This window comes from Carassius auratus, chromosome 8, assembly GCF_003368295.1.
Source record: "Carassius auratus strain Wakin chromosome 8, ASM336829v1, whole genome shotgun sequence".
Lineage (NCBI taxonomy): Eukaryota > Metazoa > Chordata > Actinopteri > Cypriniformes > Cyprinidae > Carassius > Carassius auratus.
In genome coordinates this window covers 13671533-13680790 of record NC_039250.1, presented here as the reverse complement: position 1 = coordinate 13680790, position 9258 = coordinate 13671533, and the positions used below count along the sequence as shown (strand labels likewise).

General features: G+C 36.7%; 2 long non-coding RNA genes across 2 annotated transcripts; one reads left to right on the top strand and one right to left on the bottom strand.

The window, feature by feature from the left end:
- Positions 1-1390: 1390 nt before the first annotated feature.
- LOC113107354 (uncharacterized) lies at positions 1391-9128 on the bottom strand. The gene is made up of 7 exons (XR_003292645.1): positions 8954-9128; positions 7886-8744; positions 7374-7523; positions 5856-5987; positions 3641-3746; positions 1828-1929; positions 1391-1686 (listed from the first exon to the last, which is right to left on the bottom strand). It is a non-coding gene; the product is annotated as an uncharacterized LOC113107354 (long non-coding RNA).
- On the top strand, positions 3755-9138 carry LOC113107355 (uncharacterized). Its single transcript, XR_003292646.1, has 3 exons — positions 3755-5055; positions 6825-6859; positions 8933-9138. It is a non-coding gene; the product is annotated as an uncharacterized LOC113107355 (long non-coding RNA).
- The last annotated feature ends 120 nt before the right edge of the window (positions 9139-9258 follow it).

Sequence of the window (9258 nt, the reverse complement as noted above, 5' to 3'; positions counted from 1 at the left end):
GGAGCAATGTTGAATTTGACATAATTGATCACCCTGATTATTATAATTAAGGGGTGATTCATGGCTTTAGTTCATGTAGTTCTTTACCTCCACAGCATTAAAAATGTGGAATGTACACCCAGCCATGGCTTACCTTACATATTACATTTAATATTTTACTTAAAAGCACCATTAATATGGTTTCAGTATCTACTGAGAATGGTTACAAAGACACTCATTCTGCGCAGCACCGCTTAAATTATGACAAAGTATGGTGAGAGCAATTCAAAAGTACAGGTCCTTCTCAAAAAATTAGTCTGGAGTAGAAACATCCAGAGCCACCGTGCACAGGCGTGTGCAGGAAATGGGCTACAGAGAAGCAGCACTGGACTGTTGCTCAGTGGTCCAAAGTACTTTTTTCGGATGAAAGCAAATTTTGTATGTCATTCGGAAATCAAGGTGCCAGAGGCTTGGAGGAAGACTGGGGAGAAGGAAATGCCAAAATGCCTGAAGTCCAGTGTCAAGTACCCACAGTCAGTGATGGTCTGGGGTGCCATGTCAGCTGCTGGTGTTGGTCCACTGTGTTTTATCAAGGGCAGGGTCAATGCAGCTAGTTATCAGGAGATTTTGGAGCACTTCATGCTTCCATCTGCTGAAAAGTTTTATGGAGATGAAGATTTCGTTTTTCAGCACGACCTGGCACCTGCTCACAGTGCCAAAACCACTGGTAAATGGTTTACTGACCATGGTATTACTGTGCTCAATTGGCCTGCCAACTCTCCTGACCTGAACCCCATAGAGAATCTGTGGGATATTGTGAAGAGAAAGTTGAGAGACGCAAGACCCAACACTCTGGATGAGCTTAAGGCCGCTATCGAAGCATCCTGGGCCTCCATAACACCTCAGCAGTGCCACAGGCTGATTGCCTCCATGCCACGCCGCATTGAAGCAGTCATTTCTGCAAAAGGATTCCCCACCAAGTATTGAGAGCATAACTGAACAATTATTTGAAGGTTGACTTTTTTTGTATTAAAAACACTTTTTTGTTATTGGTCGGATGAAATGTGCAAATTGTTTGAGATAGGAATTTTCGGTTTTCATGGGCTGTACGCCAAAATCATCAGTATTAAAACAATAAAAGATCTGAAATATTTCAGTTGGTGTGCAATTGATCTAAAATATATGAAAGTTTAATATTTATCATTACATTATGGAAAATAATGAACTTTTATCACAATCTGCAAATTTTTTTGAGAAGGACCTATATATGAAGCCGTCTTATTGCTCTCATGGTACTGTGATGTCATACTTCGATCGGTCTGCACAGCACTGCTTCAAGTCAAACACACCTATTATCTCTTCTAGGGAAAGATTAAGTGAAGTTGCTTTTAAATAATAAACTTGAGATATATTCAATACAAATATTAAAAACATTTTAATAACTGAATGGACAAAGGTAGGCAAGACCATGCTACATTGTGAACAGTAACAAATCAGGGAAACTGTTTGGCAAGACTAAATTATTTGAGTTTGATATTGTGTAGAGATTATGTTGTGAATGGCATCTTTCTCCAGAACAGAAATCCATAATATTGGCAGTGTGCAGGGTGCAGACACTGGTGATGGACTGTGATGAGACACAGGTGAGGGAATGATCGTGACCAGGGGTGAATCTGGGTGTCTTAGGAGATCACAGGCTGGTCTGTCCTAAGGTATTGGGTGAAGAAAAGAAACAGTAAGAGCATTTTATGTAACAATGTTCACAAAAAGAGCATCACATCATATAAAACACATTATTATTCTTTAGTTTGGGTTAAACTAATTAATTTTACTGTGTTGGAACATTACCAGCTATGCTTATGATGTCTCTATTTGTTTCTCTGTTTCTGCTGGGATCTTCATCCCGTGGTAACTATGATTTACACAAGTTCCGGTCTGGATCCAGATCACCTGAGAAGAGACAATGCTGACCTTCAGAGGACCTCAGATGATGCTAACCCAGAGACAACAACAGAACTAACAAATATTGCTACAAGTGTTACTGCATTATATAATAATTGCTGTTAATAATGTTCATTGTCTGGTTGACTACGTCTTTGATTAATTTTTCTGAAAAATCCTGTCATATGCACATAAACTGACAGTCACCACTTATAAGCTACTACTAAATATTTTAGAAACGTAATTTTCTGTAAAGTTGCTTTGTAATGATTTGTATCTTAAAAAGCGCTATACAAATAAACTTGAATTTAATTGAATTAAAAAGATACTTTAAATCTGACATTAAAAACCACCAGTAGGTGACAGCAGGTAACTGTTAATAAGTGAGTAATTAAAACAGTTGATTCATTCAGGAACAAAAAGCCTTCATGTAGCTTAGACGCGCAAAACAGCACTGTGGCTTTGTTTGGAATTATTTTTGTTGGTGAAATAGTGCAAAAACGTAAGTCTCTTAATAGAACGTATAGTTTATGAAACTGTTGTTAAAAAAAAAAAAAAAAAAATTACATTTATATATGGTCATTTTTTGAGGAAAAAAAAGGCACTGCCATGTGAAATTAACCAAAATTGATTAACTATTTAAGCGGTATTAATATACACATGTTCTTCCCCCGATGTCTTTTAATAGACTGAATCATGCAGTGCACATTCTAAATGAACACACGTAATGCATACACTCTGTAGGTGTTTTCAATGACTACGTTTACATGCAGCCAATAACCCGTTCAAAACTGGGATATTAGCAATAACCCGGTCGCGCACGGCCATGTAAACACCGGCAAAAACCCGGATATGCTCATATCCCGGTTTTTAAAAACCGGGATATTATACCTGGGGTACCCCTTTTCTAACCTGAATATTTGGTCTTGTAAATGCGTTTCGGCATATCCCCATCAAAATGTGTGTTCTGCGCATGTTCTATTCGCAAGGAATCTTGGTCTTTTGAGTCTTTGGATACAGGAAGACGAATCGGATATGACGCACATTGCGTCCTACGTCCAGACGCTAACCGTGCGTCGCAGTTTACATCAGGATATTGGCGACTGATTACACATTCCATGTATACAGGAGTAACTCTCTCTGCTCACACATGTAAACGGGTTATCCCGAATGTTTCAGAAACCCAAATAGTGACCTTAACCCGACCATAACCCGAATTTTAACAGCTTGTAAAGGTAGTCAATGTTTTTTTTTTTTTTTGCGTTGTTAGAATATTGTTCAAGATAGCTCATTTGTCAAGGTATTACTTTACTATATCATGTTTATGTGTGCCATTTTATTTGTTCTATCTGAAGTCTCTCACAAAGAGTGAGCCTCAGCGCAAACTTGTATTCTTCAATTCACTCTGATGATGCAGGGGAAGAAAAAAAAAAATCTTCGGTCTGTCCAATGAATATAAACAGTCATTAGGTCCATCAGACTGAAGTGACCAAATATATTTAAGACCTATCTTATCTTAATTTAAGACATTTAAATACTTTTTAAGGCCTTATATTAGGAAAACACTATTTAAGACATTTTAAGACTTTTTGAGGACCTGCAGACACCCTGAATATAGCGGTTAAATATAGTGGTTATCAAATTGATCAGAAAAATTAAAATTATTTGCAGCTTAAAACAAACTATTCACTGACCAACAACACAATTTTTAATTTATTACCTCATCCGAGTGATATAAGAGATTCAATAGTTGAGGATGGAGGAGAGGGTCCTCACCAGGTCTGGTTTCCACAGCTGGTGCAGCCAAGGCAGAAGAAACAGGGAAACTAGAGAAAAAGAAAATGTGTGCCAGACACATCACTCATATATCAAAAGGAATAAATATAATACACAGTTAATAATAATAATAATAAAAAGTGTTTTACAACAAGGTGTCCACATTGAGTCTGTGGGTTGCCATTGTAAAAATCACTACATCCAACATCCACAGTAAACCAGGAATCAAGCCTGTATTAACAGTTACAGAAATAATAGAATATAATAACAATTGTTTGTTATGAAGCTATGGTAATTTTTGCATTTATCTCCATACTAAATGTGTTCAGGTTACCGTTTTTCATGAATACCAGACTTGTAGAGAAAAGTTGTTTTTTTCTTACTGTGTAGTGAAGAGGCATTTATGGTTTTACATGTGGCTACCATGACCTAAAAATGTTTAGTACTATGGAATATGGTGAGTTTTAATGAGCAAATATAAAGAAAAGCAAAAGCTATAAAGACCCAACTCAGAGAAGCTGTCAGAATACTAAATATTTTCATAGATATATATTTTTTTAAGACTTAACACAGATGTTGTTTAAACAAATTTATATTTCACCCAACTTAACTTGAGTGCTTTACTGCCAAATATCCAATTTCATATAGAGAAAAAATTATTAATAAAAATTACCATTGCTACTGTGGCAAATTGTGTGGCACTGAAATATTCAGGGCAAGTGTAATGTGACACACAGAGAGAAAACGATAAATGTACACATTTCAATATTTTCATACTCTTTTAGTACTGACTGTCAAATTAAATTTAAAATGCCTAATAAATATAATAACTAATAAAATAAACAAATTTTTAAATATCTTCAACATATGGTGAAAAAAACACCCATTACATTTACAAATAAACAGAGGTAGCAAACAAGTAACCTTTGACATTATGTCCTTGAGGTAACCCTCACCCTAAAAAAAAAAACATCTGATCTAAGCAATATTAAACCATTAAACTGTAGCAATATTTATAACAACTCTAAACATGAACACATTGTGTTTCTTGTATTAAGCTCAGGAAAAGTAATTAAAAAAATAAAAAAATATATATGAATGAATGTCACGTGACCGTAGGCTACATATATGCGATGACCGTTGTAATTTGTATCAGATGACCGTTGTAATTTCCTCAGCCTACTGTACCCTCAACATTTTTTGATTATTTTCCCCACATTAATAACCTGTAAATAGAACCATTTGTATATATTAAGTTCCTGTTCATTCATTACATGTCTTTCTACTACTGTTGTTTTAAAAGTTAATTAGTCGTCTTTAAGTTTGTTTGTAGTTTGTCGTCAGTTCGTCAAGTGGTTGGTAAGTAACATTTATTTGGATTAATCAGCCTTTTGATATCTTTACGTTTGATTATATTCGAGATAAGAATCATTATACATGTAAACACATACACTTAAATACAAACAACCTAACTTAAACTAAATACTGAAATGTTAAGGGCGCTTTTTTCCCCTCGCGAAAACAGCTGATGTACGTTACGTCATCAAATTCACTTCAACGCCATTCTGAGCGAATCCAATCATCGGTCGGGCGGGAAAATCTGAAGCGCTGCCCTGTTCAATACTGATTGGCTATGGCCTATTGGTACTGAGGAATATAACGTAGAAATGTAAAATGTTGCTATACATTGCACTTGCACTGAATCCAAAATCCATCGCTCTGTACCCTCAAATAGTATACTTTTCAGGGACACCCATTTGTGATGGTCCAAAAACTAAGTGGACAATCAAGTGCACTTGTATTTTACACCGCAATAACAAGTAAGATTTACACTCAGCGGCTTTTCGAAATTGCTCACTAGCTTTCATTCATTCCTACAAGTTTGCTTTAGTATTGGACGTCGTAATGGGCTATCTCGGATTGATTTAGACCCACCAGCTCTGACAAATGTAAGGCAAGTCAACCATGAACAGAGGCTCCGAGCTAACGTAATAACAGAGGCTCCGAGCTAACGTAATAACAGCGGCCCGGATCAAGTTACACAAGCACTAAACGTATATGATGTCCAGTTAACATACACGAAATCACAAAAAGTCCTGTTCAGTGACAACAGTTTAACAAACTCACGGTTGCGGGATTTCGTTTCAAGTTCACCTTACCAAACCATTCAGACTTCGCTTGTACCATGACGCTGATCAATTTTCTCAGTTGAATAAGGCTTTGAACCCGTGCCATGTTGTTCTTGCAGCGCGAGCGCGACATCAGCACCTACCATCCAATCGAATGCCTTGCTTGAAACAGAGGAAACCCAATTAAAATCTCGCGAGACACTAAGCGCCATTCAACTCTCACCTGAAGATTAGATAGACACCAAGCATGGCATTATTGTTATTGTTGCATAAGATTTCTATTTTAAATAAGTGCTATTGTTTTTAACTTTTATCAAAGAATCCTGAAAAATGTTCACTGGTTTCAAAAGAAAATAAATAAATAAATAAATAAATACATAAAACACATATACTAAGCTGCACAACTATTTCCAACACTTATAATAAATCATCATATTAGAAGGATTTCTGAAGGACCATGTGACACTGAAGACTGAAGTAATGATGCTGAAAAACCAGCTTTGCATCTCAGAACAATTATATTATATATATATTATATATCAAAGTATATTAAAATAAGACACCTATATTTTTAATTTCCAAAAATATTTCACAATATTACCTTTTTTCTGTGATCACATGATACTTTGGAAATCATTTTAATACGCTGATTTGATGCACACAATTGTGAAAAGATTTACATTGAATATATTTACAGTGAAAATGTATTTTCATAAAATAAACAGTCTTACGTAATACCATTTCTTTCAAACACATGAAAATCTAACCAGTACCGAACTTTTGTCTGTGTAAATGTATAATTATATGTGAACAGATCTCTTAGGTGCAACTGATGTTTTTAAAAGAACACTGTGATGAAAAGAGAATTTAATCTATGTTTAAACCTCAATTACAGAAGACTGTCAATCTCTGATTAAAGTTTAGATATGTAATAGTATATTTATGTAGTCATTTTAAATTTCAGCATTTAACTATGTCCTTTGTTTAATTTGACTACAGAAAGTTATCCATTACCATCCGTCAACCAACTAAAGGTATGTACATTATGTTAATGCATATGACTTGGTAGGCCAGTAAACAAACAACAAAAAAATAGGTTTGTTTGTATTAAGGTCTTAATACTATGGCTTCAAATAAACCATCCTATTGGACACTAAGACGGAAAGCAAAGGACAAGGTGGATCAGCAACTGCAGACAATACAGGCAACAACTTGGGGGAAAGAATTGGGTTGGATGCACAGTAAAACTGGTCAAGGTCAAAATGATGATGAAGATACATTCATGGACTGTCTCTCTCATGTTGATGAGACTGAAGATGTCAGAAGTGTTCCTGATGTCAGTGAATCAGACACAGAATCAGATCCAAATTCATTAAATGATGATTTGGCATCCTTGCTACTGAACACAAACTCAAACATGTGGCATTGAATTCATTGCTCAACATTCTACGGCTACACAGTTTAAATCTGCCAAAAGACTCGAGGACATTGCTAGGAACTGTGCGTTTAAACCCTGAAATACAAGACAAGGCTGGTGGCCAGTATTACCATCTTGGAGTGCTGAATTCAATTGCAGAGGTGCTACATCAGAATGTTGACATTCTGCGCAACATTCACACACTGGAGCTTCAGGTCAGCATTGATGGTTTGCCACTCTATAAGAGCTCAGCAACACAGTTCTGGCCCATCCTAGAGACACTGCAAAACATCAAACAAGAGCAACCAGTGACAATAGGTTTATTTTGTGGCACAAGTAAACCTACATCCCTAGCAGAGTACCTTCAAGAATTCATCTCTGAAGTAAATTAATTAGCTAAAGGATTTGAATTTGATGGAGTGATGTTAAATTTAATACTCTCTTTCGATGGTCTGTGATGCACCTGCCCGTGCATTCCTGAAAAATGTTAAAGGTCACACAGGCTATCACGGATGTGAAAAATGCACACAGGATGGTTTGTACCTAGAAAACAGAATGACATTTCCAAGAACTGAAATGCCTTTAAGAACTAATGAGAGCTTCAGAAACAAGACAGATGCTGATCATCATCACGGTCCATCACCTCTTGAAGAAACATCCCTAAACATGGTCTCTGGTTTCCCCCTCGACTACATGCACCATCATGAGACAGCTTCTTCTCTTGTGGCTGAAGATGGGTCCTCTGACTTGTAGGCTGTCAGGATTTCAAATAAACACATTGTCAGAAAGACTGTTAAATGCTCGGAGAAGTGTGCCCATGGAGTTTGCAATGAAACCAAGGGCACTGAGAGAAATTGATAGGTGGAAGGCAACAGAGTTTAGGCAGTTTTTACTGTATACCGGACCTGTCATGATGAAAGATCTCCTTAACACACAGGTGTACAAAAATTTCTTGCTACTTTTTGTGGGAATCTTCATCCTGAGTAACAACAGTTTGATTTAAGAATACTGTGATTATGCCAATGACTTACTGGTGCTCTTTGTCTCTCACTTTGGTCAACTGTATGGTCCACAATTCTTGTCCTACAATGCACACTGCCTTGTACATCTTGCAGATGATGCAAAAAAGCATGGTGTCCTTGACAACTTCAGTGCTTTCAAGTATGAGAATCACCTAAACAAACTCAAAAGACTTCTGAGGAAACCAACATGCCCTCTGAGTCAAATAATAAAAAGACTCTCAGAAATGCAAAGATGCTGCAAAAAAACTCACAATATAAAGAGTTGAGAACAAGCCAACACACTCTGAAATTGGATCAGGCAAACAGTCACGTTTGCATTGGCGGCAAAGTTGCTAAGCTGCAAAACATCATTTCATTAAGGGATGAAATGTATGTAGCTTACAATACCTTCAACCACCAGGAATCCTTGTTTGACTATCCACTGCCATCCTCTACACTTGGCATTCATTTAGTGGATGACCTCTCAACAACAGTTGATTTCTGCAATTTTGAGGAAATAGAGAGCAAAATTTTTCTTGTCCCCTATCACAATCAATTCGTTTCAGTTCCTCTTTTACATACGGAGTAATTCTTTATCAGAACTTTTTGTTTCATAGTTCATGCATTTCAAATACATTGTTCAAAATTAAGTTTCATTTAAGAGTTAATAAAAAAAATACGGGTTTCAGGCTTGCAAAAAAAAAATGTACCTAATCGTGGAGTTTGAGGGAGAAGGGACGACTGGACCAGCTGCCAAGTCCTGGTATGCAGATGGCTACTCCTGGTGGCCACCATATAAAGATCTTGACAGGTTGCTGAAGAGTGTTCGGACAATGGAGGCACCACAGCCAGAAAAAGGGTGGACCCGACATAGAGCAAGAATCCTGCACGAGTCTGGTAAGAGTAAATGATGCTGTAAATTAAACAATGATTTTCCCCAGATTACCTGTAGTGGTCGACCGATATATCACCAAGGCCAATTTTTCAAATATCGGCATCAGCTGATAAGTTATTC